The 26,040-nt window shown below is 46.6% G+C and overlaps 1 protein-coding gene across 1 annotated transcript in view; it reads right to left on the bottom strand.

Annotated features, from left to right (window-relative positions):
• The window catches only part of MTMR3 (myotubularin related protein 3), a 204,373-nt gene extending 197,794 nt beyond the window's left edge, over window positions 1–6,579 (bottom strand). Inside the window, 1 exon segment of the mRNA XM_020996651.2 lies at window positions 6,409–6,579. The gene's annotated coding sequence lies outside the window, so the exon portion shown is untranslated.
• Window positions 6,580–26,040: the final 19,461 nt, after the last annotated feature.

Below are 26,040 nucleotides of genomic sequence, written 5' to 3'. Positions count from 1 at the left end.
TAAAGGAAGCCAGGGAAGTCACTAGTCAGAGCTGAGGAGAGAGTATTTCAGGCATGGGGGACAGCCAGAAAAAATTCCTGGAGCCAAGAGATGGGAGTGTCTCATTCATGGAACAGCCAAGAGGCCAGCGTCCCTAGATCAGAGTATATGTCAGGAAGCAAGGCATAAGAATACTGGAAGGGTAGGAGGGGGCTAGGTTATAAAAGGCTTTGAATGCCAAATGTCAAACACAGCATCTTGTATTTGCACCTGGAGGTAATAGGGAGCCACTGGAGTTGGGGGTGGGGGAGGAAGTGTTACATGATGAGACCCTTATTTTAAGAAAAATCATTTGTGACTGAATGTAGGATACGGCGGAGTGGGAAGAGACTCGAGGCAGACAGGCCCACCAGCAGCTATTGTGATAGTCCAGGCACGAGGAGATAAGAGCCTGCACCAGGATGGGGGCAGTGCCAAGAGATGACCTTTTATCTCTTCTGCACATATCTTGTATGTGCCTAGCCATTTAGATACTGTCTCTGCCAGTAGAATGTGCTCTCCTTGTGGGCAGGGCCTATTGCACCTTTTGCATATATCCCAAACTTAACACAGTGCCTAGCACGCTGTCAGTGCCTAATAAATGTCTACTGAACGTCACTTGATCCTCACAATGACCCCATGACGTGTTATTATCATATTCATTTTCCATAAAGAAATGGGAACTCAGAGTGTAAGTAACCCGCCCAGGGTCACACAGTAAGTGTCTGGGGTAAGTCAGGGCCTCCGGACTCCAAACCTAGGGTAGTATCCACTCCCTCCCCTGGCTGCCTCATTAATTCAAATCTCGGATCAATGTGACGGGAAACCCTTACTGCTCTCTCTCACGGTGTGCTCCTTGTAGGTTTTCTGTTTAAGCACGCACATATACAGAGGTTTTATGCTGTGAATGCCCTGACAGAGTGACAAATTTTAAAGGAGATGTCCTATTTTATAAGTGAAGATTGTATGCCAGCGACCGTTCCCTCACGCGTTCGTCCTTCTTATGGAAACAAATGTGGAGAGATCTCTCAAATCTGAGATGGAAATGTAACTGAGAAACGTTTAACAAAATAAATGACCATGTGATAACAACACAGAGAGAGAGCACTGGGTCAGGGTTAGAAGCCTTGACAATATTTCATCAGCCCAACTGAAAATTATCAAATGCCCAAAGTTTCTGGTGAAGTTTCTGGGTGCCTGTCTTATCACAGTGACTTAAATGCAATGCCCTCAATGATCTTCTTGTTCTTTTCAACACATCAAATGAATAAAAAAGCTGCTTGTTTCTACTTTCAGATGTTCATCTCTGACTGCCAAGTCCAAGTCTCTGTCAAACTGACGTACACCACACTTGTACCAGTCCCAGACCAACAGTGACAGAAGGCACAAGTAACTCCATGGTGCAGCTATACTTACTAGAGGACCTTGTTTGAGGTACAGGGGACACCCAGCACTCAGGCTTCGGTGAACAGGCACACAGAGGGAGGCAGGACCCCTCCAGGCAGAACCCCATAAACTGAACCCCCCCCAGGTGGAGGGCGGTACAGCGAGGAGAGCACCGGAAGTGGGGTCAGAGCACCTAGGATCAAAGTCCAGCTCTTTCATTTACTACCCATGTGACCTTGAACAAGCCAAGTCATCTCCGGGACCCTTCTCTGTGAAATAAGGGAGCTGGGCTGGTGGAGAGCCAAGGTTCTTTGCAGCCCTAAACCCATAATATGACTGTGATCCTGGAGAGCACAGACAGCTCAAGTAGATTTTACAGTGGGCACCCTGTTCTGTCTCATGATGCCACCATCTCCAATGACAACCATCTCTGCACTGCCTACCAGATCACATTACCACTAAATAATCTTTCAAAGGTTTCATGCTTTTATCACTCCCCTTTCAAAGAAATGGATTATTTATCCCTTTTTTTGATTAGTTAACTTGATTAGTAATAGATTTTGTTTTGACACAGAGACTTAAGAAACACTCAAACCCCCTCCTCCAAAGCACACTCCCTGAAAACAGTTCTGTTATCAACTGTTAGCAGAGAGAAGGAATGTGCCCTTTATTACTAGTCACTAGCACTGACTACATAGTACTGGCTTGCTATTTTTCTAGAGATAAAAGAGAAAATGAAACTATATAGATATTTTACATATATATGTATACACACACACACACACACACACACACACACACACACACGGCATAAAATTAATGCCATTTTTCTATCTTTATTAATCAGCCATTAAGATGGCTTCTCAGACAATGAGGACCCAAGACAAGAAGACAGACTAGATCAGCAAAGGTACACATTCATCTAGGTAAGACTACGGAATTCAGTGGTTTTTAGTAATCAACTGACTCCACTTATTGTGCAAATCCTCCGAACCACCGAGTTTGGTGAGCACCCATTATCAAGTTCCCTTTGTGAAACTCCATTTATTTCAACACTAAGTGAATTACAACAGCGAAGGTAGGTTGTTTCTACATCACATTTGCAATGTGAAGCCCATTTCCAGAGCAATCTGAGACAATGTTGACCAAAAATCCACAGGCAAATATAGAGCCAAGCTGTGGCATCAGCATTAGAGAATGAATACCTATGGATTCCAACTTCTGTCTCCACACTGCACCTCCCTAGCCTCTTCTCCACCCCTCAAAACCCTAGCTGCCTTTCTGGTGGAAGCTAAGAGTTCAGGGCAGGACTTGCTTCCTTTGTTTTATGCTAGGGCCTTACCTTTAGGATTCTCTCCAGAGGCACTTCCGCTTGCAGGGCAATCACCATCTCCCCCCTCCTCCTGAAACCTGCCAGCCTTCATAAACACACCTGGGGCATCCCAAGTCAAGTCAACCCTGAATACAGGGGCCTTCCACTTTAAGCTGTCAATGTGCTCTTGGAAAAAATCTGTGTGTAACTTGAATTGATGTAGATCAAACCATTTTCCCACTGGCACTAATTTAAGAGATAATTCATCTTAATTTATAACTGACTTTCAGGAAGGCTGTGGCTCCTAAAACATTAGCTTTAAATTTCTATAATGATTTGCCACTTCCTCTCTCCCCCACCCAACACCACCCCATCTCCACCATGGTTGGTCAAATACAAAATAAACAGTAAACTCTTGTGCTCTGCAAAGGGAACCTTTCATCAAAGGAAGAATTACGCTCCAATCGATCTGCTTGGAAAGTCGAGCATTCACTTATGTCGTCATAAGAGGAAACATGACAAGGGTGCTATCACACCAAGGTATAGGGAACATACACTCTTAGGATGATGGGCTTTCTGGCCTGCTTCATAAACCAACAACCAACATTCCTCCCAACCTCCCGTACAACAACACCAATAACACAGAATCACACATTACGCCTACAGTAACTTACCATGTGAAGGGCACCCAATAAAGAGTTGCCATCTACCCCCAGGGCCCCTATAACATCACAATGCCTATGGCACAACTGTGCCAAATGCAAACAAGAAGAGAACGCTCTCCATGCTTCTTTTTCAGTAAGGCCTGATAAATGAGGCCAACTCGGTAAAATGACCAAGATACTAGAACGTCCCCATATGGAACTCTTCCACCCTGGGTTCTCCACTAAAGAGAATATAGACACTGCCAGAAGAAGAGAGAGCGAGAGCCCTACACCGTTAGAGAAGGTTTGTGGTGCACAAAGTTCAGAAGAGCACTGTCCTCATAGCTTCTTTTCCAAGATGTGATACATATAAAATGCCCCAATTTCTATCTTTACAAATACATTGTAATCCTTTTCTGAGCAGCTTGCATGCTGTTCTGCAGGGTTCCTGGAGTTACTGATTGTGGGACTTTTCTACCATCTTCACTCTCTCTAAAATAACTTTCCCACCCACTTACTACCAGGTCAAGAAAATGCCCCATTGCAGTAAGGCCGAAAAAGCAGTCACTCCTCCTCCCCAAAAGCTGTGAACCACCTACAAGCTTCTACAAAGATTCCCACTAAGCACCACACCCTCTGCCAGCAAAATCAGGAGAGCTCCAGGGTTAGACAAAACATCATCCTTTGACCAGATAACTGGGGAAATAAGTGAGGACAACCAAAAGTCATTCACCCTTCCCTTGGCCATTCATAGAATACTTCTTCTCCAGAACAAGCCCGTCTTTCAAAGCCTCACAAACTATGAAGAGCTAGAAGGGGCCTGAGAGATCATCTTGTACAACGCCCTGCTTTACAGAGGCTCAGAGAGAAGAATGGACTACTAGGCCAACATCTAACAGCTACTCAACGACAGCACTAGGATTCAAATTCGGCACTTCCATTCTGAGACAATTTCAATTGAACAGATTTATTAAAGCACCGATTTGCTGAATTCAAAGCAATACGCAGTCTCATCTCTCCTCTCCCTCTCCCCACCCGACAGATGGGTGTTTTTTCCCAGGGAACCTTCAATCTCTTTACCACACTCAAGGCGGAGAGGAAGACGGATTCCCCAACACTGACAAGAGAGTGGTGAGAAGGCTGGAGCAGGCAGGGAGAGGCCCTGACTCTACACCTGAACTGCTGCAAGTTCTTAGCCAGCAACCTGCCTGCCCTCTGTAGGCTTTCATTTCCTCCCCTGTCAAAGGAAGGTGGTGGAATCAATGACCTCTCAGGTCCCTCCCTACTCTAATGTCATTTCTGTGTCCCTTATACACACACAGCGGGTACCTAAATATCTGAACTGAAGAGACCAAAGAAGGTCTGCTTATGAGATTACACGTATGACCTCGGTGGTCCCTCCCTCCCAGCTCTAATAACTGTGGGGGATGGGAGGGGAGGGAGGAGACAAGCAGCAAAGGGCTTCTCAGTCCCCTCCACCATCCCCTGAACATATTTAAGAGAGTGAAGGATTGCCTAGGGACAACACCCTCAGGCAGGTATACTGAGAAAGCTTAAAGATGGTCAGGGTTTGAATCATGCCTTTGCCACTTTGAAGTAATTAATAAATCTCTACTGAATCGGGGCAAGTCTCTTCCCCTGTCTAGGCCTCACTTCCTCATCTGTACAATGAGGGGTTCAGATCTAAGGTCCCTTCCCCTCTAACATTCCATGAGTCTATGAGGTATCTCGTGTGGGGGAAGGGAGGGCATCGAGGGTCTCTCTGGGCCAGCAATACTAAGGGGAATAAAGGGAGGGAGTTGGCCCCAGGGCCAACATCCAGGGGAGTACAGGGTGGGGCTGCACAGGGTTCAGAACCAGAAGACCTGGGTTCCAATCTTGGCCCTGCCACCACCTGTGCAACCTGAGACGGTAATTTTCCTGCTCAATTCCACAATTATAAAAAGATTCCATTTAACTTAAAATTATTCAGAAAAACAGCCAAAGCAGCTTATTTTACAGAATTCTAAGAACCTCTGCAGTCTGACATTCCGTGTCTACTCAAACCCTGACCTGCCCTTTACCAAACACACACAAGTGGTGGGAGGGGCCAGAGGGTGTCTTTTTCAGACTCTAGACCTCACAGCGTCCTCCTCTGCAAAGCCAGGGGAATCTCTGGATATCTGATCTCCACGGTTCTTTCCAATTCTATCTGACAGCGTACAACCTTTCCCAGCACCCATCGCCATCTCTACAATGAAGGGATTAAGGGGCTAGAATGGACCACTAAGCAAGCCTTAAGCTCAAATGGGAGTCCACCAAGTCTATACCTTGCCCAGTATCTCACATCCCACACTCCCAACGCCACACACCTCTGCAGCCAATCCCCTTCTCTAGGCCTCAATTTCCTTCCTCCTCTGTAAAATAAAGGGGTTGGACTTGCCAGAACCCTGGACTAACCCTGACAGGCTGTCTACTTAAGTCTCTGAAGACCCTAACTTGCCCCTCTTCACATGCCTCACCCCTGATTCTTGGGGGCCGGGGGAGAGAAGTCCCAGTGTCCACAAGTGGGCTGGACAACATGCTGTCTAAAGTCCCTCCCATCTCTGACAGATGGCCGGCCAGGACTTGCCCCTTCCCCTTGGGGCACAAGACCCTTCTCTCGGGGTCTGCAGAGAGGGGGACTGGATTCCAAGCTCAGGAGGGTCCCTCCCCCCTTCCAGCTGAGACAATATACAGAGTCGGCCCCGCCTCTTCCCACGCGCCCCAGGTGGGACCCCCTACCCAAGGGTGGACAAGCAGCAAACTGGGGTCTCTCCCCGCTCAGATAGTCTAGCGAGTCCTGGAAGACCCCTTCCCCACTGCCACGGGTATCTGGGAGGGCAAGTTCCTCCTCTCTGGGTCTCAGTTTCCCCTCTCTACAAAGGGGTGGGACTCGGCTGATCCCGAGGGTCTCTGCTCGCTGGGAGGGGCTCCCTCACCCCGACGCCCCAGGGAGACACCAGCCTCGATTCTCCACCCCGGCTCCCACCCGCGGGCCTCAGTTTCCCTGGCCCGGCCCTCACTCACCAGGCCCCGAGGGCGGCAGCAGACGCTCGGACAGCGGCGGCGGCAGCGGCGGCAGGGGCGGGGGCAGGGGCAGCAGGACATGGCGGAGCCCCCGGTGGGCCGCGGCCTCGGCTCCTCCGCCCCCAGCCAGGGCCCCCTCCCCCTGCCCTCCCTCTTCCTCCTCCTCCTCCTCCTCCGCCCTCGACGCGACGCTCGGGCCGCAGGGAGGGGGGCGGCCTGCGCGGGCGCCCCGGGGCCGGGCCGGCGCGTGCGTGTCTCGGCCGCGGGCTGCTCCGGCTGCGGCTGCGGCTGCGGCTGCGGCTGCGACTTCGGCTGCGGCCCCGGCTCCGGCTCCGGCTCCGGCTCCGGCTCCTCCGCCGCCGCTCCGCCTCACCACCACAACAACATGGCGGCGGCGGCCACACAGAGCGCGCCCACGAGACGCCGGGCGGGAGCGCGCACCGGCGCCAGCGCGAGCCCAGCCGAGCAAAACCGAGCCGAGCCGAGCCGAGCTGAGAGGGAAGGAAGGAGGGAGGGAGAGAGAGGGAGGCCTGGGGCGGGGCTACGAGCGGCACGGACACGCCCCCTCCGCCTCCTGGCCCACCGAGAGCCTCCCACCGCACTGAGAGAGGGAGAGAGCGCGCGCGCGCCCCCGGAAGAGGCGGTGCCTGGGCGCGACGGACACGCCCTCACCTCGGCCTACGTCAGGGAGAGCCCGAGGGACGCTGAGACTTTAAGAAGCCCCTGTGAGGGGCGGGGCCGGAGCTCCCAGGACACGCCCCCACCCCAGCTTCTGTCGGAACCCGAAAGACAGGACCTTCAGAACACAGACCACGCCCACCTCCAGGGCTAACACCCCCCCTCCAAAAAATGGGCCTGTGCTCCTAGGTCACGCCCTCTCCTGCACCCTCATAAGAGCCAAAATAAGAGCTCCGAGGCCACGCCCCCTCCAGGACCTGGCTCAGGGAGAGGCTTCTCCTCCGCGGGCGTGTGGGCGGGCTTATTCGGGGGCGGGGTCTTTCTTCACAGAACGCTCCCCCGCCACCTTTCTGGGGGAGGGTCTGGAGAACCCAGAAAGAAGCTCCTAGAATAGACGGGAATAGCCCCGGGAAGGGCGTGGCTTCAGCGCTTAAGTCACGCCCCCTCAGGAGCCTGGAGAGTACTGAAAGACACTCCTCAAGGGGACACAGCCCAAAAAGAGCTCTCCCATCAGAGAGAGGGGAAGGCGGAGGCGGGGCTTGAGCTCTAAAGCCACGCCCCCACCTGGGTCTAGGAATGCCTGAGGTGGATGAAGGAAAGACTTTTCAGAGGGCCTCCAGTCAGTCAGTCAGTCAGTCAACAAGCATTTATTTTTTAAGCTCCTGCTCTGTGTCACCCACGGTGCTAAACACTGGGGATAGCAAAAAAAGGCAAAAAGCAACTCCATCTCTCACTGGAAGCCTTCCCCAACCCCTCAGTTCTAATGCCTTCCCTCTGTTAATTATTTCCTATTTGTCCCGTATATTCCTTGTTCGTATGTATGGCACACATTTGTCTTCCCCATTCGATTGCCAGCTCCGTGAGGGCGAGGCCTGTCTTTTGTCTTTTTGTGTATTTCCAGAGCTTAACACAGCGCCTGGCACATGGCAGGTGCTCAATAAATGTTTACTGATTGATTTCTCTTCTCAAGGAGCTCCCGGGCTAATGGGGGGAGAAAACCTACAGCCAACTTCTGACAGGATAAATCGGAAATGATCAATAGAGGGAAGAGACTGACACGCCTCGCCAAGATGCCATCAGTCCAATCCAGGACAAGACCAGAAGAACGGGACGCATAGGGGGCGGGGCTAGCCCTTTCAAACCACGCCCCTAAAAGAGCCTAAGGATCTAAAGGCCCCGCCCCCAAGTGGGTCTGGAGCGGCCTGAGGAAATCCCTAGCTGGGAAGGGGTGTGGTCTATGGAGATTAAGCCACACCCCTACAAGGGTCTCTCTAAAGCCCCGTACACATCCGAACGGGGCGGAGGCCCAGGGACTAGTGGGGAGCCCCAGGCCGAGGGGGAGAAGCCACCCCTCCAGGGGTCGGAGATAGAAGTCTAGGTCACGCCCCCACGAGAGCCTAGCGAGCACTGAGAACTCCCAAAACAGAGGAGAGGGAAGGGGACGAGCCCTTACTTCAGGGGCGGGGCCTAATTCTCCCTGGACTGCCCACGTAAGGCTTAGAACTAAAACGGCATCCCTAGTGGAGGGGGCAGGAGGGATGGGCAGGACACGCCTCTTAGGGGGCGGAGCCTAAGAGCTTAAGTCTTGCTCCCAGACGTGTTCTCCAGTGGGTACCAGGATAACAGATGGGAAGAAGGGCTAGGCACACGGAGCTGCACTCATTTGAATATCAAAGCACCACCACTACCACCGCCACACCACACCCCACACACCTGCACCAAAGACCCTCCATTTCCTCTCCGCCTTTTCAATTTCTTTTTGTGTGCTCTCTGGCCCCCACTAGATTGTAAGCAGAGGGCAGAGACTGTCCTCCTCTTGTCTTTCTTTTGAAATATGTTTAACATGCTTGCTCATATATAACCTATATTAAATTGCTTAGTGTTATAGGGAGGAGCAGGGAAGGGAGGGAAAAAATTTGGAACTCAAAAAAAATTTCTAAACGAATGTTAAAATTGTCTTTACATGTAATTGGAAAAAAATAAAATGCTATTTATAAAAAGAGAGAGCAAGAGAAAGAATGGGGAGATAGAAGCAACATGGTTCCTGAGTTCAAATCCAGGTTCTAAGGTTGTAACCCCAACCTTAGCAAAATGCCTGGCACATAGTAGGCACTTAACAAATGCTTACAGACTGACTGACTCCCCTTAAGAGCCCATCCAAGAATCACCGAGAAAACAGGCCAGGGAATTAGAAAGTCAAGGAGAGTAGATGAAATCCAAGTTGAAGGGAGAAAGCCAGAGGAGGCAAGAAAATGCAAATGGAGTAGTGGAAATATGAATGTCACCTCCTCCATGAAGCCCTCCTCACTTCTCTGCTACCTCCACCCCCCTTGCTATGATTAGGACTGGTAGATCTAAAGCCCGAAGATTGTAGAACCAGAAAAGAACTCCATCTTACAGAGGAGTAAACTGAACCCCAGCTGGGAGAGGTGATTTACTCAAGGTCATAGAATATAGGGATCACCTTCTCATCTGACCCTCTGGTGGGGCCCAAAGAGCTCGTGTGAATCTAAGGTCGCACAGGAGCAGAGCTGAGATTCTCCCAAATCTAATTCCAGGATTCTTTCTCAGTCCCAACAATAGGAGCTGTCCAGCTACAGAACAGGCTGCCCCTGTGGCTATATAGTCTATGGTAATGGGACGTTTCTAAGTAGAGGCTTGAGGAGAAAGCCCCAGACTTGAAGTCTGGAAGACCAGAATTCAATACTAGCTGGACAAATCACTTCACCTCAGTCTGCCTCAGTTTACTCACCTGTAAAATGGAGATAATAATAGCATCTACTTCCCAGGGCTGCCTTCCAGTCCTGTTTCTATGGTTCCTCTCCTAAAGAACGTTCCAGTCTAATTAGGGAAATAAAACTTTGGCCAGAAGGGAGAAAGGGTAGCACCTGAAATGGAATTTCATACAGGGAAGCCCTGGAATGGAAACTCTCTCTACAAGTCATTTGTGGTCTGAAGCAGATCATTTGTAATCGAAAGGAGTTTTCCCCTTGGTCACATGTCTAGTATTTATCATTGGGAGAACTTGAACACCATCTTTCTGACTCAAAGGCCTCCATGTTGTCCATCATACTATGCTGGCTTTTCACAGAAAAAAAACTTACACATGAGAAACATTTAGAGAATGGGTAGATACACAACATTACTAATATGGAAATATGTTTTACATGGTCGCATGCATATAACCTATACCAAATTGCTTACTGTTATAGGGAGAGAGAAAAGGAGGAAGGGAGAGAGAAAACTTGGAACTCAAAATTTTTATAAAATGAATGTTAAAAATTGTCTTTACATGTAATTGGAAAAAATAAAATGCAATTTATAAAAGAGAGAGAGAGTATAAGGAGATAGAAGCAACATGGCACAGTTTCTAATACATGCTACCAATGTGACTTTGGGCAACCTCTCAGGGCCTCCTTTTTCCTTAACTGTAAAATGAAGAATTTGGACTAGATGTCCTTTGAGGTCCTGAATTCAAATCCTGCCTTAGATACTAACCAACAATGTGATTCTGAGCAAGTTACTTAATCATTCTGTGCCTCAGTTTCCTCCTCCATAAAGTGTGGATAACAGTCCCTCTGAGTTCACATATATAAATGGCTTTGCAAATCTTAAAGGGCTATATAAATGCTAGCTATCACAGTCATACTTGTTATCCTCAAGTATTTCAAATCATGTGGAAAGAGAATTAACTTTATTCTGCTTGGCTGAAGAGGAAGGAAGCCAGAACAATGAGTGGAAGCAGATCTACTGTCCACATGAGATTTACCTGGGTGACCTTGGGCAAGTCATTTTCCTTTTTTTTGTTGTTTTTCAGTCATTTTTCAGTTGTGTCCTACTCCTCATGACCTCCTTTGGGGTTTTCTTGGCAGAGGTACTGGAGTGATTTGCCATTTCCTTCTCCAGTTTATTTTACAAATGAGGAAACTGAAGCAAACAAGGGCTAGTGACTTGCCCAGGGTCACACAGCTAGAAAGTATCTGAGGCCATATTTGAACTCAGGAAGATGAGTCTTCCTGACTCTAAGCCTGGTGCTCTAACTGTTGCACCACCAAGCTGCCTTCATTTTCCTTCTAGAAGCTTTTTTTTCTTCATCTGATGAGGAGGTTGGACTAAATGATCCACAAGGTCCTTTCCAGCTCTAAATCCCATAATTCCAAATTCTTCTGTCAACCAAACTGAAATCTGCACCCATCCTCCTCAACTTCCCACATGATTCTCCCACACAGAACCTCCCAGAACTCATGGGCTCCCTCTCTCGTCCCCCATGACATCTTTCAGATAAGTGAAGATAGTGGGCTAATAGGCTAAGAAAAAGAAGGGAATTCGGGCGTCTTCTAGAGCTACCCTTCATAGGAATTTAGAGTTGCTAGAGTCCTTAGATGTCACCTTCATTTTTATGGATGAGGAAACTGAGGGCCATGAAGGTAAGATGCTTTGCCCAAAGTCATAGTCTCAAAGATCTAGACCTGGAAGGAACTTCTAAAGGCCATTTAATCCAAATCAAGCCACCATGAAGGTTAAGTCCAAAGTAACAGGTATTAAGTAGCAGAGGTGAGATTTGAACCCAGGTCCTCCAAAACAACCACCTTCTTCTTCACATGATGAATCAAAGATTCCTTAGTTTCTTAAAATGATCCCAAAGGGCATGATTTTGCTCATTTTGCTTCAAACTATCTCCCCCACCCCCAACAGGGTTGGGAACACAGCAGGTGCTCAGCACAATCCCGCTGAATTGTAAGGGCCTTCTGTATAGTCTAGGCCACAGAAGAGGTAAGGGAAGCCTGGAGTCACAGCAGACAGAAGGTTGGATTTGGGAGTCAGCAAGACCCGGATCCAGATCTCATCTCTGACCTGCCCTCACTGCATGACCCAAGACGAGTCAATTAACCACTCCAAGCCTTAGTTTTCTAATCTATAAAATACTTACAAGCCCTCCCTTCTGGGATTGTTGGGAAAATCAAAAGGGAAAATGGATTTAAAATACTTAGCAGGGTTTAGCACATCATCCAAACATCAGGAGGAGAGGCAGAATGATGTAGTAGACTGACCAATGGGTTCCAGTCCAGAAGACTTGGGTTTGAATCCCACCTCAGACACTTAGTAACTTTGTGAGCCTAAACTCTCTGAATCTCGGTTTTCTCATCTGTCCAATGGGGATAGTAACAGCATCTCCTTGAGAGGAGAATCAAATGAGAGAATATTTGTAGAGTGTTTTGTAATCTGTAAAACCCACCCACCTACTCTTCTTCAGATGATTATGTCCCTCTAGGGCCTGGAGCTCATCCTAGGAGGAGAATAAACATAAACTATGCTATAATATGATGTATATTTTATAGTATCTATAACATGCGTAATATATGATATTCTACTAATATTATATGTTCTAGTATACAATAATCTACTAGTATTATATATTCTATATCAACAGAATAAACATAATTAATATGTTATAATATGATATATTTTATAGTATATATAAAGTGCATAATATATAGTATTCTACTAATATTATATGTTCTAGTATACAATAATCTACTAGTATTATATATTCTAGTATATATCAATAGAATAAACATAATTAATATGTTATAATATATTTTATAGTATCTATAACATACATAATATATGATATTCTACTAATATTAGATGTTCTAGTATACAATAATCTACTAGTATTATATATTCTATATCAACAGAATAAACATAATTAATATGTTATAATATGATATATTTCATAGTATATATAAAGTGCATAATATATAGTATTCTACTAATATTATATGTTCTAGTATACAATGGTCTACTAGTATTTTATATTCTAGTACATAATATATCAATAAAATAAATACTAATGCTGGGTTTGCATTTGCATTTCTGTGTTTGTATTTTTGATCCAAATGTATGACTTCAGGGGTGTAGACTTCATCAGTCCCTCTATGAAAACAAGTTGATAGCCATAATTCAACAATATATTACCTTAGAGGGTTATCTGGGGCACTAATAGGTCAGGCCACTTGTACAGGGCCACACTGCCAAAAGTGTGCCAAAGGCTTATGAGACCATCAATTAATGGGAGCCTCAGAATCCATGAGTACAACCCTCTTTTGCAGATGTGGAAACCGGGTCACCAAAAGGTTAAGTGACTTGTCCAGGTTCACCTGTCTAGAAAGTGCCAGGTCTTCCTAACTCAGAGGCCAGCTCTTATTGACTCCACACAGTGCCTCTCAGCAGCAGGCTGCTGTGTTACCAATTGCCTCCTCATCAATGTGAGATACTGACCAGAATGCACGGTATCAGGAGCTCTTTGATGGTGTGACTTTCCTGCTGCTGGGGTAACATCACACCAGCGTGAGTACCTGATACACTCTGCCTGGGGCCCCAAGCCTGACCAGCTACGGAAGCTTGGTGGTAACAGTGATGGACGTATGCCAAGAGTAGCTAAATCTGGGACATGGAATTGTCATCATTATGAGGACAGCCGGTGACTCAGTGGATAGAGGACTGGGCTGGAGTCAAGAAGACCAGAATTCAAATATAGCCTCAGACACTTACTAGCTGTGTGACCCTGGGCAAGTCACTTAACCCTGTTTGCCTCAGTTTCCTCAACTATAGAATAAAGATAATGAGAGCCTCTACGTTGCAGGCTTGTTGAGAGGATCAAATGAGATAATATTTGTAAAAAGTGTTTAGCACAGTTCCCAGCACATAGTAGGTACTATATAAATGCTTATTCCTTAATTATAACTCCTATTTCTATACTAAATTATACTTTATAAAATGGTTTCCTCATATCCTAAGAGGGAAAGATTGTTATTTCCATTGTACTGATGAGGAAACTGAGGCATGGAGCAGGGAAGTTGGAGAGATAGCCCCGCTAGCACACTGGACCTGAAGTCTGGAAGATCTAAGTTCACACCCTGCCTTTGACTTTCATTAGTTATGTGACCAGGGCCTGTTATTCACGCTATGTGCCTCAGTTTCCCAACCTGTAAAATGGGGAGTCACCTATAGCACATACTTCACAGATAACTTCAAGAGCTTTACCTCTGGTAAAACATTGAGCTGATCTGTAAAAGAGTCAGAGGTGGGATGGCATTTCCATTGCTTTCACTTCCAGATCACATTCCCCTCCTCTACCAGTTCCAAATATACATCCACCACGTTCTTCTCCAACCATGGACTTTTGCCTTTCCTGCAAGCTATTCTCCCTGCCTAGATCATACTGCCCAGATTCCAATTCGATGCAGAGACCAAAGCAACATGTACGAAGCACCAACTGTGTCTACCTCTTATCCTATGAGAGATGCTAGGAGAAACCCAAATAAGGCAAAGTCAGACAGAATCCCTGGCCCAATGGAGCAAGAGGCCAGTAGGATGGGGGGGGGAAGCATGAGAGATAAGATGCACAAATAATTATTATACCAAGTGATAACACAAGAGAGCACAAGCGCTATGTGGACTCCAAAGGGGGAAAGGTCATTGCCAACCAAAGGGGAAAAGATCAGGGAATGCTTCCTGGGGAACATTATTGTTATTAAGGCCCCTCCCAGCCCTGACATCCTCTGCTCTAAGGACTCCTTTTTTCTTCTATGTAGTGAGATCCCAATCTGTTTTAACATTCTGTGTTCTAAATTCTAAGACCTATTCCAAGTTTACCTGCCAGTCTATAGAGAAGGGAAGAATTTATGACCAAACAAGAGACAGAGAACATTATGAAATGCAATATGGATAATTCTGATTGCATTAAATTAAAAAGGTTTTACACAAAGCCAATGCAACCAAGATTAGAAGGGAAGCAAAAAGATGGGGAAAAATTTTAATAATTATTGTCTCTGATAAAGACCTCATTTCTAAAATATATAGAGAAGTGAGTCAGATTTATAAGAATACAAGTCATTCCCCAATTGATAAATGGTCAAAGGATATGAACAGGCAGTTCTCAGATGAAGAAATTAAAGCCATTTTTGTCAGATGAAAAAAATGCTCTAAATCATTGTTGATTAGAGAAATGCAAATCAAAACAACTCTGAGGTACCACATCACACCTATCAGATTGGCCAACATGACAAAACAGGAAAGTGATGAATGTTGGAGAAGATGTGGGAAAATTGGAACACTAATGCATTGTTGGTGGAGTTATGAAACGATCCAACCATTTTGGAGAGCAATTTGGAACTATGGCCAAAGGGCTATAAAACTGTAAAACCACTTCTAGGGCTGTATCCCAAAGAGATCATAAAAAAGGGGAAAGGACCTACATATACAAAAATATGTATAGCAGCTCTTTTTGTGGTGGCAAAGAATTGGAAATGGAGGGAATGGCCATCAGTTGGAGAATGGCTGAACAAGCTGTGGCATATGAAAGTAATGGAATACTATTGTGCTATAAGAAATGATGAGCAGGCAGACTTCAGAAAAACCTGGAAAGACTTACATGAACTCATGCTGAGTGAAGTGACCAGAACCAGGAGAACATTGTACACAGTACCAGCAACATTGTACAATGACCAACTTTGATAGATTTAGCTCTTCTCAGCAATGCAAGGATCTAAGATAGCTCCAAAAGACTCGTGATGGAAAATGCCAGAGAAAGAACTATGGAGTCTGAATGCAGATCGAAGCATAGTATTTGCTCTTTTTTTTTCTTTCTCATGGTTTTTCCCTTTTGTTCTGATTCTTCTTTCACAAAATGATGAATGTGGAAATATGTTTAATATGATTGTACATGTATAATCTGTATCAGATTGCATATGGTCCTGGGGAGGGGGGAAGGGAAGGAGGGGGGAAATTTTAGAACTCAAAATCTTATAAAAGTGAATGTGGAAAGCTAAAAATAATTAATTTTTTAAAAATAAATTGATCATTATCCCCCTCAAAAAAAAGGGGAAAAAAAGATCTATTCCAGTTCAATCCCATCCAACAAACATTTATTATGCACCTACTGGGTGCCTGGCAGTATGCTAGGTTTAGAGATACAGAGATAAAAAACAAAGCAGTCCATGTCCTTGAAGTCCTCCCATTGGACCAGAGGGACTGGAAGCCTTAGTGGAGAAGTAAATACAAGGTAATCTGAGGAGTAATTTGAGGCAGGCATGAGCCACTGAGTACTCAAGCCAGGCTAAGGTAGGAAGCAGCCCTGAGCTCAGTGAACCTGCTAGCACCCCATGAGATCCCATGATTCCCAGTCCCTGCCTGGCCACTGCTATGTCCACCTCTGTACCTCAGAGACCCCTCTGGCTGCACATCACTCTTTTCCAGTGTTCTTCTCCACATAGACCAGTCATCAGAACGAGGGAGCAGGCTGTGAGCAGACCAGGAGGGGTTTCCTGGATACGGCAAGGAAGCTGGGAAGCCTGAAGTCCACAGGAAAGAGGCAGCAGGCCTGCTGAGAGGACCCTCTCCCTACCCTAACTTTGCTGAATGACATTTCCCTAGTTCCTCGCCAGGGCCTCAGCCCAGCTTGGACTTTGGCCAGCAAAGCTGAGTCAGCATCATGGAAGGGTGGTAAGAGCTGCTGCTCTGGGCTCAGAAGAGTAGCTTTTAAACCTAGCTCTGCCATTTGCTGGGTGACCTGGGCTAACTCTCTTCATTTCTCTACACCTTGATTTCCTTATCAGTAAAAGGATTATATGGGATTATTACAGTATCATAGATTTAGAGCCAGAAAGGACCTCCTTCATTTTACAGATGAAGAAACTGAGGCTCAGAGAGATGAAAAATTTGCTCAAGATCATAGGATCCTTGTTTTTAAGTTGGAAAAGACCTCTGAAGCCATCTAATTGAAACCTCTCATTTTACTAACAGAGGTGACACAGGCCACCCAGGTAATAAACCTCAGCGGTAAGATATGAACCTGGGACCTCTGACTTCAGAACCAAGACCCTTTCCACTACAACCCACCGCTTCCCAGTGAAGGCCTTGAAAGTCCTCACCAGCTCTAAATCCATGATCTTACATTTCTACCCTGGGATACCATCTTCCCAAGAACATAATTATTAGAAGAAGGACAAGGATGAACCGTGTTCAGAACAGAGAAAAGCTGATCACAGACACCGGTAGGTCCTATGAGAGGGGAATGGCTCAACCATCTGAGATCTGACTGTGTGATGAATACAGAAAAGAACTTAGAAGTAGTTGCCGGGTGGGGGGCTCTGTCTGGAAAGGAAGGACCTGGCTAAACTGGAAAGGGTCTAGAGGAGGCAGCCATGCATGAAGAGCCTGGAATTTGTGTCATCCATAAGGACTGATTGAAGGAAATGGAGATGACTGACCTGGAGAAGAAAATATCCAGAGGGAACATGAGTGCTGTCTTCAAGTGTCTCAGTGGCCATAGTGAAGAAGGATTAGCTGAATTCTGCTTGGCCTCAGGAAACAGGACAGGAAGTATCCCTAGGAGTTCTGAAGGGGCCAATTTAAACTGGAGGTCAGAAAGAACTTCTAGTTAGGGTGGATTGGATTACCACTTATTGGGAATGTTATAATGGGGGTTACTATCACACATGAGCTAGACTCAATAGGCCCTGAGATCCCAACCAATTCTGAAATCCTGGGCTACAGACATGTGAGCTGTTACTATCAGAAGGTGAGAGATCAGCCAGCACAGATGTCATGTTCTGGGATTTTATGGAATAGGAAACTGTGGCCCAGAGAGAGAGATGAACTCTCACTCTGCTACTTACTTCCTCTGTTGGCTTGGGCAAGGCACTGTACATGGCATGGGAGGGTGGAGCCTGGACTTGAAATCAGGAGGACCTGGGTTCAAATCCTGCCTCAAACACAAGCTGTGTGGCCAGGGGCATCACTTCAGTTCCACTTGCCTCAGTTTCCTCCAACGTAAAATGAGTGTGCTGCACTTGATGGGTTCTTGGGTCCTAAATCTTTGATCCTCACACCTCTTTCGGCCTCAGGGAGGGGCTGACCTTCGAACTCTAGATCAGGAGTTCTTAACCTAGGACAGATTTTGGGGTGGTGCTGTCAACCTTGGTGAGAAAAATGACAGCTTTACTGCAAAGAATGGGCTTCCTTTGTAATCCTATGTATTTTATTCATTCATTTGAAAACATCATTCTGAAGAGGGATTCAAAGACTGATAATAATAGCTAACATTTTTATAGCATTTACTATGTGCCAGGCACCATGCCAGGCTCTTTACAATTATCAACTTGTTTCATCCTCACAACAACCATGAGAGGTAAATGCTGTTATTATCCTCATTTTACAGATGAGGAAACTGAGGCAGACAGAGCCAAGTGACTTGCCCAGGGTCATCTAGCTAATAAGTGTCTGAGGCTGGATTTGAACTCAAGTCTTCCTGATTCAAGTCCCAGTGCTTTTTCCATGGAAACATTTAGCTGCCCCAGCCTCACTAGCTGAATGCCAAAGGGGTCCAGGAGACAAAAAAAAAAATGAAGCACCCCTAGTTTAGATATTCTGATGCTTAATAACTTCCAAGGTTAGACTCAATGCAGCCTGTGTATAGCTGGCCTGGAATCAGGAAGGGCTGAGTTCAAATCAGCCTCAGAAACTTACCAGCTGTGTGACCTTGGGCAAGTCACTTAACCCCTGTTTGCCTCAGTTTCCTCATCTGTAAAATGGGGATAATAACAGCACCTGCTCCACAGGGCTGTTGTGAGGGTTAAATGAGATAATAACTGTAAAGTGCTTAGCATAGAACTTGGCACACAGTAAGTGCAATATAAATGTTGACTATTACTATTAGTATTATTATCATCATTATTATTATAGGGCTTAGCACAGAACTTGGCACATGGTAAGTGCTATATAAATGCTAGCTGTTATTATTATTATTAAAGTGCTTAGCACAGAGCCAGGCATGTAGCAAATAATATATCATTGTTAGCTATCATTATCATCATTATTATTATCAAGTGGCATTGTGCTAGGCCTAGGGGCTCTTGGGTCTAAGCCTGTGATTTCATTAGTACAAGGAGGTCCCGGTGATGAAATTCTTGCCGATCGACGGTCTTAGAAAGTTGCCTAAAGCCTCCCAAGGCCACACAGCCAACATGTATCAGAGGCAGGACTTAAACATAGGTGTTCCTGACTCTAAGTCAGAAGCTCCATCCACTATTCCTCACTACCTAGATCACTGGGGATACAAAGAGAAAAGTGAGAAACAATCCCTGTCCTCAAAAAACATATGGTCTACTGAGGGTTACAACCCATAGAGAAGTAAATGTTTACTGGGTAGTTTGGGCAGGGGGATTGCTCCCAACCAAGGCCCACAAGTTAAACTAGCATGCTTCACAGAGAGAGCGAGCTTGGGACTCACAAAACTGGAGTTCATATCTTGGCTTAGCCCTTACCCATGTGACTTCGGGCAAGTCAGTCAACCTCTCTAGGCCTCACCTTTCTCTTCTGTAAGCTGGAGTTGTGCTTGAAGACAGATAAAGTCCCTGGCAATTTTAGTTCTGTGATACTGTGAAATAAAGTTAGAAACGCCAAGAGGCAATGGTGAGGCAGAGGGTAGAGGGAGTCTGTGCAAGGACTCAGCAGGAAAAGATGGAAGGCTTGTGGGAGACCTAGCACGCTGATGGGTCATCCACCTAATTGCTGGCAGAGATTCTGTGAGAGCCAACAAGTGAGCCCCTGGGGGCTCTTTTCTGATCAGAGAAAGCGCTGTATTGGCAGCTTGCCCTGAGCTGGGAACATGTTTTTTCTCAGTAAATTGTATCACATTTCCAAAAGTTGTCAGCAAAAAGATGGCTATAGCCAGAGATCGTCCTTGTTGTCGAAATGGTTCACCTGTTGGCTCCTGCTAGTAGAATGTAAGCTTCTAAAGGGCAGGCACTGTTTACTCTCTCTCTCTTTCTCTCCATATCTATATATCAATCTGTCTGTATATATATATATATATATATATATATATATATATATATATATTATATATATATGTATGTGTGTATGTGTGTGTATGTGTGTATGTATGTATGCGTACATGTATATATATGTATGCACACATATCTATACGTCTTTGTATGCCCAGTGCTGCTCTACAGTACCTTGCACGTAGCAGGTGCTTAATGCTCACAAATGACGTTGATGCAGCGTCATAAGGTTGGCATAGCCCAAAGCATACAGTACCTCATTTGATGTCGTTTGATCATTTCAGTCGTGTCCAACCTTCGTGACCCCATTTGGGGTTTTCTTGGCAAAGATACCGGAGTGGTTTGCCATTTCCTTTTCCAGCTCATTTTACAGATAAGGAAACTAAGGCAAATAGGGTAAAGTGACCTGCTCAGGGTCACACAGCTAGTGTCTGAGCCCAGATTTGAACTCAGGAAAAGGAGTCCCAGCACTCTATCCACCCAGCTGCCCCCTAAAGGATCTTAGAAGGCCACTAGTTATCATTATTATTTTTATGTGTGAGGCAATTGGGGTTAAGTGACTTGCCCAGGGTCACACAGCTAGTGAGGGTTATGTGTCTGAAGCCAGATTTGAACTCAGGTCCTCCTGATTCCAGGGCCCGTGGTCTATCCTCTGCATCACCAGCTTCCCCCTTGTTATCATTATTATTATTAATAGTTGTAGTTGTACAGCTAACATTTATAGAATGTTTTAATATTTCCAGAGCACTTTACAAATATCACAACAACCCTAGGAAGCAGATGCTATTATTATCTTCATTTTACAGATAAGGAAACTGAGGCACAGACGGTTTAAGTTACTTGCCCATGGTTACCCAGGTAGTCAGCGATAAAGTTAAAATTCAAACTCAGTCCAAGCCTTTGCAGGGGCAGTGAAAATTGTCTACTCTTTTCAAAACCTATCATATGTGTAGATCCCTGGACACAGTGACACTAAATAAATGCAGTGCAACTGAACAAAGGAGCGGAAGGGTGATTTTTTTCCCTGCCTCCTTTCATTCTGCTCCACTCCCCAGTGGTGCCCAGAGGCAGATGCCAACAGGCTCCCAGCTGCCCTGAGGTCACCCTCCCCTCTTGCTTTCCACTAGCTCTTTGATGTCACCAGGACTTGGGGACCAGAGCTAACAGCCTGACAGCAAATCATCGACAACCAAGACCTGCTCATTTGTTGAATTTAAAGTGGCCCATGACCCAGGTAAGGAGGTAAATTGGCAAGAGGTTCCTCCGATAATTCAGCAGCACTGTCCAAAGGCCCACATTTCTCCCCCTGCCACACACCCCAGGGAGCTGAACATATTAGCCTCTTTTCCCAGGGCCCTAGTTAGCCAAAAAGATTTCTGATAGAGCAGCTTTAAGTAGGCACAGTGCTGAGGAAAGGATGGGGACCGCAGAGGCAGCTGCCCTGATTTTAAGAAAATAGGGCCAGTTTCTCTCTTGAAAAATGCATGGTAACTCACAGGAGCCAAATTGCCTCCTCACTGACTACAGCCACACAGAAAGGAAGGAAAAGGAGGCCAGAGCTGGAGAAAGTGGAGGCTGCGGGCCCTGATGGAAACTGAGTAAAGTGTTTTCTTTGCTTGCTTTGTCTGTGTTGATAAAGATCCTACAGGGGTTGGGGGTAAGGTTAGATCTTGTTTTCTGGATTTGCTTGGTTGCTGCTTTAATGATGATTTCTTCCTTGGGTTTTGTTTTGTTTTGTTTTGTTTTTGCTTTTTAGTGAGGCAGTCAGAGTGAAGTGACTTGCCCAGGGTCACACAGCTGGTAAATGTCAAGTGTCCGAGGCTGGATCTGAACTCAGGTCCTCCTGACTCCAAGCCAGAGCTCTATCCACTGTGACACCTAGCTGCTCCTCCTTTCTTTTGTTAATAATGGGACTAGCAGAGGGGTAGATGGAACAGAAGACTTTGCCTTGGGGCGGACAGCCTGATGGGAGGCACTTCCTCCCTTCGGCAGCTCTCTGGCCTGGGATGGGGGATTCTGGATTCCGGTCCCGGACAAGTCACCGTGGGAATCAGGGCCCAGTGAGGACAGAATCATCCAGAAAGATGCTCATCTTCTGAACTGGGTGTCATCCTGGAGAGGCAACATGGCTCCCAGCCAGCCCCCAGGGAGAGCCCTTTGGGGAAGAGAGTGCATTTCTCTGGACCTTGTTCCACTCAGGAGGAGGTGCAACAGAATGGGTAGCCTGGGGGGCTTGTAAGTAGTGCCCCCCAGTCTAGATCGCCCTAGACGGAGGAGACGTTTTAATGCGAGGGAGGCAAAGAGGAGGTGGGGGGGGCGGTGCTTTACCTCATGGAGAGAGGGCATTTCAAAGTTCACTTAGAATATTCTCTCTAGGGAGGGTGTCACACTTCAGGGCCACAGGCCTTTCGGTGAACAGCGACTGGGCTGATCCGATTTGGGGGGTATGCTTCCAGGACAGGGCAAAGCCGCTGTAGGACAGTCCCCACAAGAGTGACCATCATCCCCCATCCTTTCAACTGAATTTTTCCCAAGCCCCAGACTTCCCAGCTATGGCAATATTCACAAGATAATGTGATCACAGATTTAGTGCAGGAAGGTACCTTGGAGGCCATGTTCTCCAACCCTTTCCTTTTTACAGGGATGTAAATTGAGGCTCAGGAGAGGTTAAGGAACTTGTCCGAAGTCACAGAGGATCTCTAAAGTCAAGATTCGAACTCAGGCCATAGGATCACAGACTTAGAGCCGGAAGGGCCTTCAGAGGCCATCCTATAAATCTACAACCACAGAGACTGGAGCAACTCTCCCTTATGATTCCATCTCCTCCTTCTGAACCTTGCTCAGTTGCCATATCTGCCATGAAATCTTACCGGCATCGTATTCTGAGGACCCGAGTGCAAATCCTACCTTACTGCCTAGGTCACCTTGGGTGACTCACTTGTCCTTCCAAGGGTTTGGTTTCCTCACACCCAAAATGAGAGGGTTGAATCAGCCTCTGAGCTTCCTTCTAAATCTGTGACCAACCATCTGCTCTCCTCACATGGAATCAATTAACAGGCATTAAGCACCTACTACACACTAGGAACTCTACTGGCCATTGGGGTTATAAAGGCAAAACCAGAACAGTGTCTGCTTCCAAGAAGCTTACGTTCTGCTTAGACCTGCTGGTTAGCTGCGGGCCTTTTCTTCCAGAGTGGGACAGAGCCTGGGACTTAGAGACAGAAGATCTGACTTGGAGTCCCTCCCCCTTTCACTTACTAGCTGGGCACCTGTGAACAAATCATTTCACCTGCAGAGCCTCAGTTTCCCCATCTGTTAAAATAGGATAAGAATCTTGGCTCTGCCCACTTTCCGGGTTCATCAGGAATGAGAGGGCTCTAAAAGCAGGGAAGCTGTTTCTATGATCCTGAGTTTTTACTATTGTCTTGTTTCTGGGGACCCCAGGGGAATCTGATTAACCGTGGCAGTCTTAAGAAAATCACTATCTTGTTTCCTAAACTGCACCATGAGATCTTTGGGGGGGCAGCCTCACAAAGGTTCTGAGTTCGAAGAGGGCATCAAAAGAAATCCCCACCATAGCTTCCCAGCCAACCCTCTGTTTCAAGAATCATGTAGATTCCTTACTAGCTGTGTGACCCTGGGCAAGTCACTTAACCCCAATTGCCTCACCAAAAAGTAAAAAAAAAAATAGCATTTAGATTCCATGGCTCTCATCATTAGGAAGTTTTTCCTGATACCAGTCCAAAATGTACAAGTTCTACGACTGTTGGGAGCCAAACAGAACTCTGCCCCCCGAGCGAGCGAGGCAGGACAGGGCATGGCAAGAGCCAAGGGGAATGCTTTAGTGTGAATCGATCTTTTCATGTCCAATACTCAGAACAGAGGTTGTTGCTGTCATTGAGTCATTGTTCAGTCTGTCTGCCTCTCCCTGACCCCATTTGGGGTTCTCTTTGGCAGAGATACTGGACTGGTTTGCCATGTCCTTCTCCAGCTCATTTTATAGATGAGGAAACCAAGGCAAACAGGGTAAAATGACTTGTTCAGGGTCACACAGCTATTAAGTGTCTGAGGCCAGATTGGAACTCACAAAGATGAGTCTTCCTGACTCCAGGCCTGGCACTCTCTCCACTACACTACCCAGCTACCCCAGAATGGATGTGCCTGCCTCAAATAGACTTATAGGGTTAGATTTTTTTTGGACTATTCCTTAACAACGGAACAGTGAACCTGCTCTCAACATTTCAGTTTTGACATGAGGTCAGAGGTTTATTTAAAACCAGAAGACGTTTTGTTGGACTCCCTCATTTTGCAGACGAGGGTACTGAGGCACAGAGAAAATACTAGATGTCTGAGGCAGGAACTGTGACCCCAAGTCTCGTGCTCTACCCATCAGGACATACTGCCTCTTATTCAATGCTTGCTTGAATGAGTTAAGTTCTTAATCTCAATCTGCTCTCTGTCCAGGGAGAGTGATTATTATCTTTCAGGGGCAGGTAGGTGGCACAGAGGATAGAATTCTGGGCCTGGAACTCAGGAAGACCTGAGCTCAAATCCTACCTCGGACACTCAGCTGTGTGAACTTGGGCAAGTCACTGAACCTCTGTTTGCCTCAGTTTGCTCATTTGTAAAATTGAGGTGACAACAGTTCCTCCCTCCCAGGGTTGTTGTGAGTATCAAATGAGATTGTATTTATAAAATGCTTACACAGTAATTGGCATGTAGTCGGCACTATATACACGGTAGCTATTACAATTTCCTTTCAGTGGCATTGAGGTAAGGGGAGATTTTACTATTTGTAAATTATTTTGGAGGCAGGGTGTGGTGATTAGAGAGAGGAGCTCAGAGCCAGGAAGGCCTGGATTCAAGTCTTGCCTCTGACACATTCTGGTAGCAGGACTGTATAAGTAGCAGAGAAGGACCCCCACCTCCCAGCACTGGTAGGAGTTCCTTCCTCACTGGGACCTGTCTGCCTCAAAGTCATCACAGATCTGGTCAAAACCCAAGCTGGGAAGGCACCAAGTGTTCGTGCTAATATTTAGACCAGACCTCACAGCTGTTTTTGGCCAGGATACCTGGCCCCATCCACATAAAAGCAAATTGCCCCCCCCCAATTAAGACCGTTCTAGAGATCCACCGATGGACGCCTCAGCTCAATGACTAAGACCAGGCCGAGCCCTTTCATGCCTGTCTTTCATCTGCCAGCCAAGGGTGCTCTGGCTGAAGATGCTCATTAAAGTCCAACGCCTGGGGAAGGAGGCCCTGATTGGGAAAACAGGAGACAAATGGGTCACTGAGATGAAAGAGTTTGTCACAGCAAAGGGGAAGCTGGAGCTGACTGCAGCGTAGGCAGACCCTACAGGAGGAGACTGGGAATGTCCCTGGCCCTGGAAATGCCATCTGGAAGGGGTGGACACTTATCTGCAAGTTTGCCAGGAGTCACTCATGAAACATCAGAATTGGAAGAGGCCTTAGGACAGAGAACATAGGCTATCAGAGCTGGTGGGGGGAACCCTAGAACATTGATTGACTGGGAAGGGCCTTAGAACAGGGGATGTCAGAGCAGAGGCAGAGGCCTGGGAACAAGGAATGTCAGGGCTAGGAGGGGCCTTAGAACAGGGGATGTCAGGGCTGGGAGGGGCCTTAGAACAAGGGATGCCAGAAGAGAGGGTGGGGCCTTAGAACAGGGAATGGGCCTTAGAAGCTAAGTCAGGACTCTTCATCACAAAGCAGTAAAAAAGCCCAGGCTGCTGCGTTTGGATGCCAGGTTGGAATCCACGCTCCTGTACGCACTCCCGTGTGACTTTGGGGAGTCACTTCTCTCTGTTCTTCAGCGCTCTTCAATGAAAAGGCAGAGGTTTGACTCAGGGCATCTAAGGCCCCAGTCTCTAGACCCCATTAGTCTTCATTTTATCCTTGAGAAAATAAGGCCCAGAGATAAGAAGTGATGGGCTGGGCTCACACAAGCTGCTGACAAACACAGGAAGGGCATGAGGGGGCTTCTCCCTCCAGAGACTCAAGTCTTTCCCCTTCTCCAGGCTGTGACTGTCCATCTGTGGCCTATGAGAACACAAACACACACACACAGACATACACACGCACACAT

Source organism: Phascolarctos cinereus, unplaced genomic scaffold (assembly GCF_003287225.1).
Source record: "Phascolarctos cinereus isolate Bilbo 61053 unplaced genomic scaffold, phaCin_HiC Scaffold_4;HRSCAF=312, whole genome shotgun sequence".
Lineage (NCBI taxonomy): Eukaryota > Metazoa > Chordata > Mammalia > Diprotodontia > Phascolarctidae > Phascolarctos > Phascolarctos cinereus.
The sequence above is the reverse complement of the archived record's forward strand: the minus strand, read 5'-3'. Positions and strand labels throughout refer to the sequence as shown.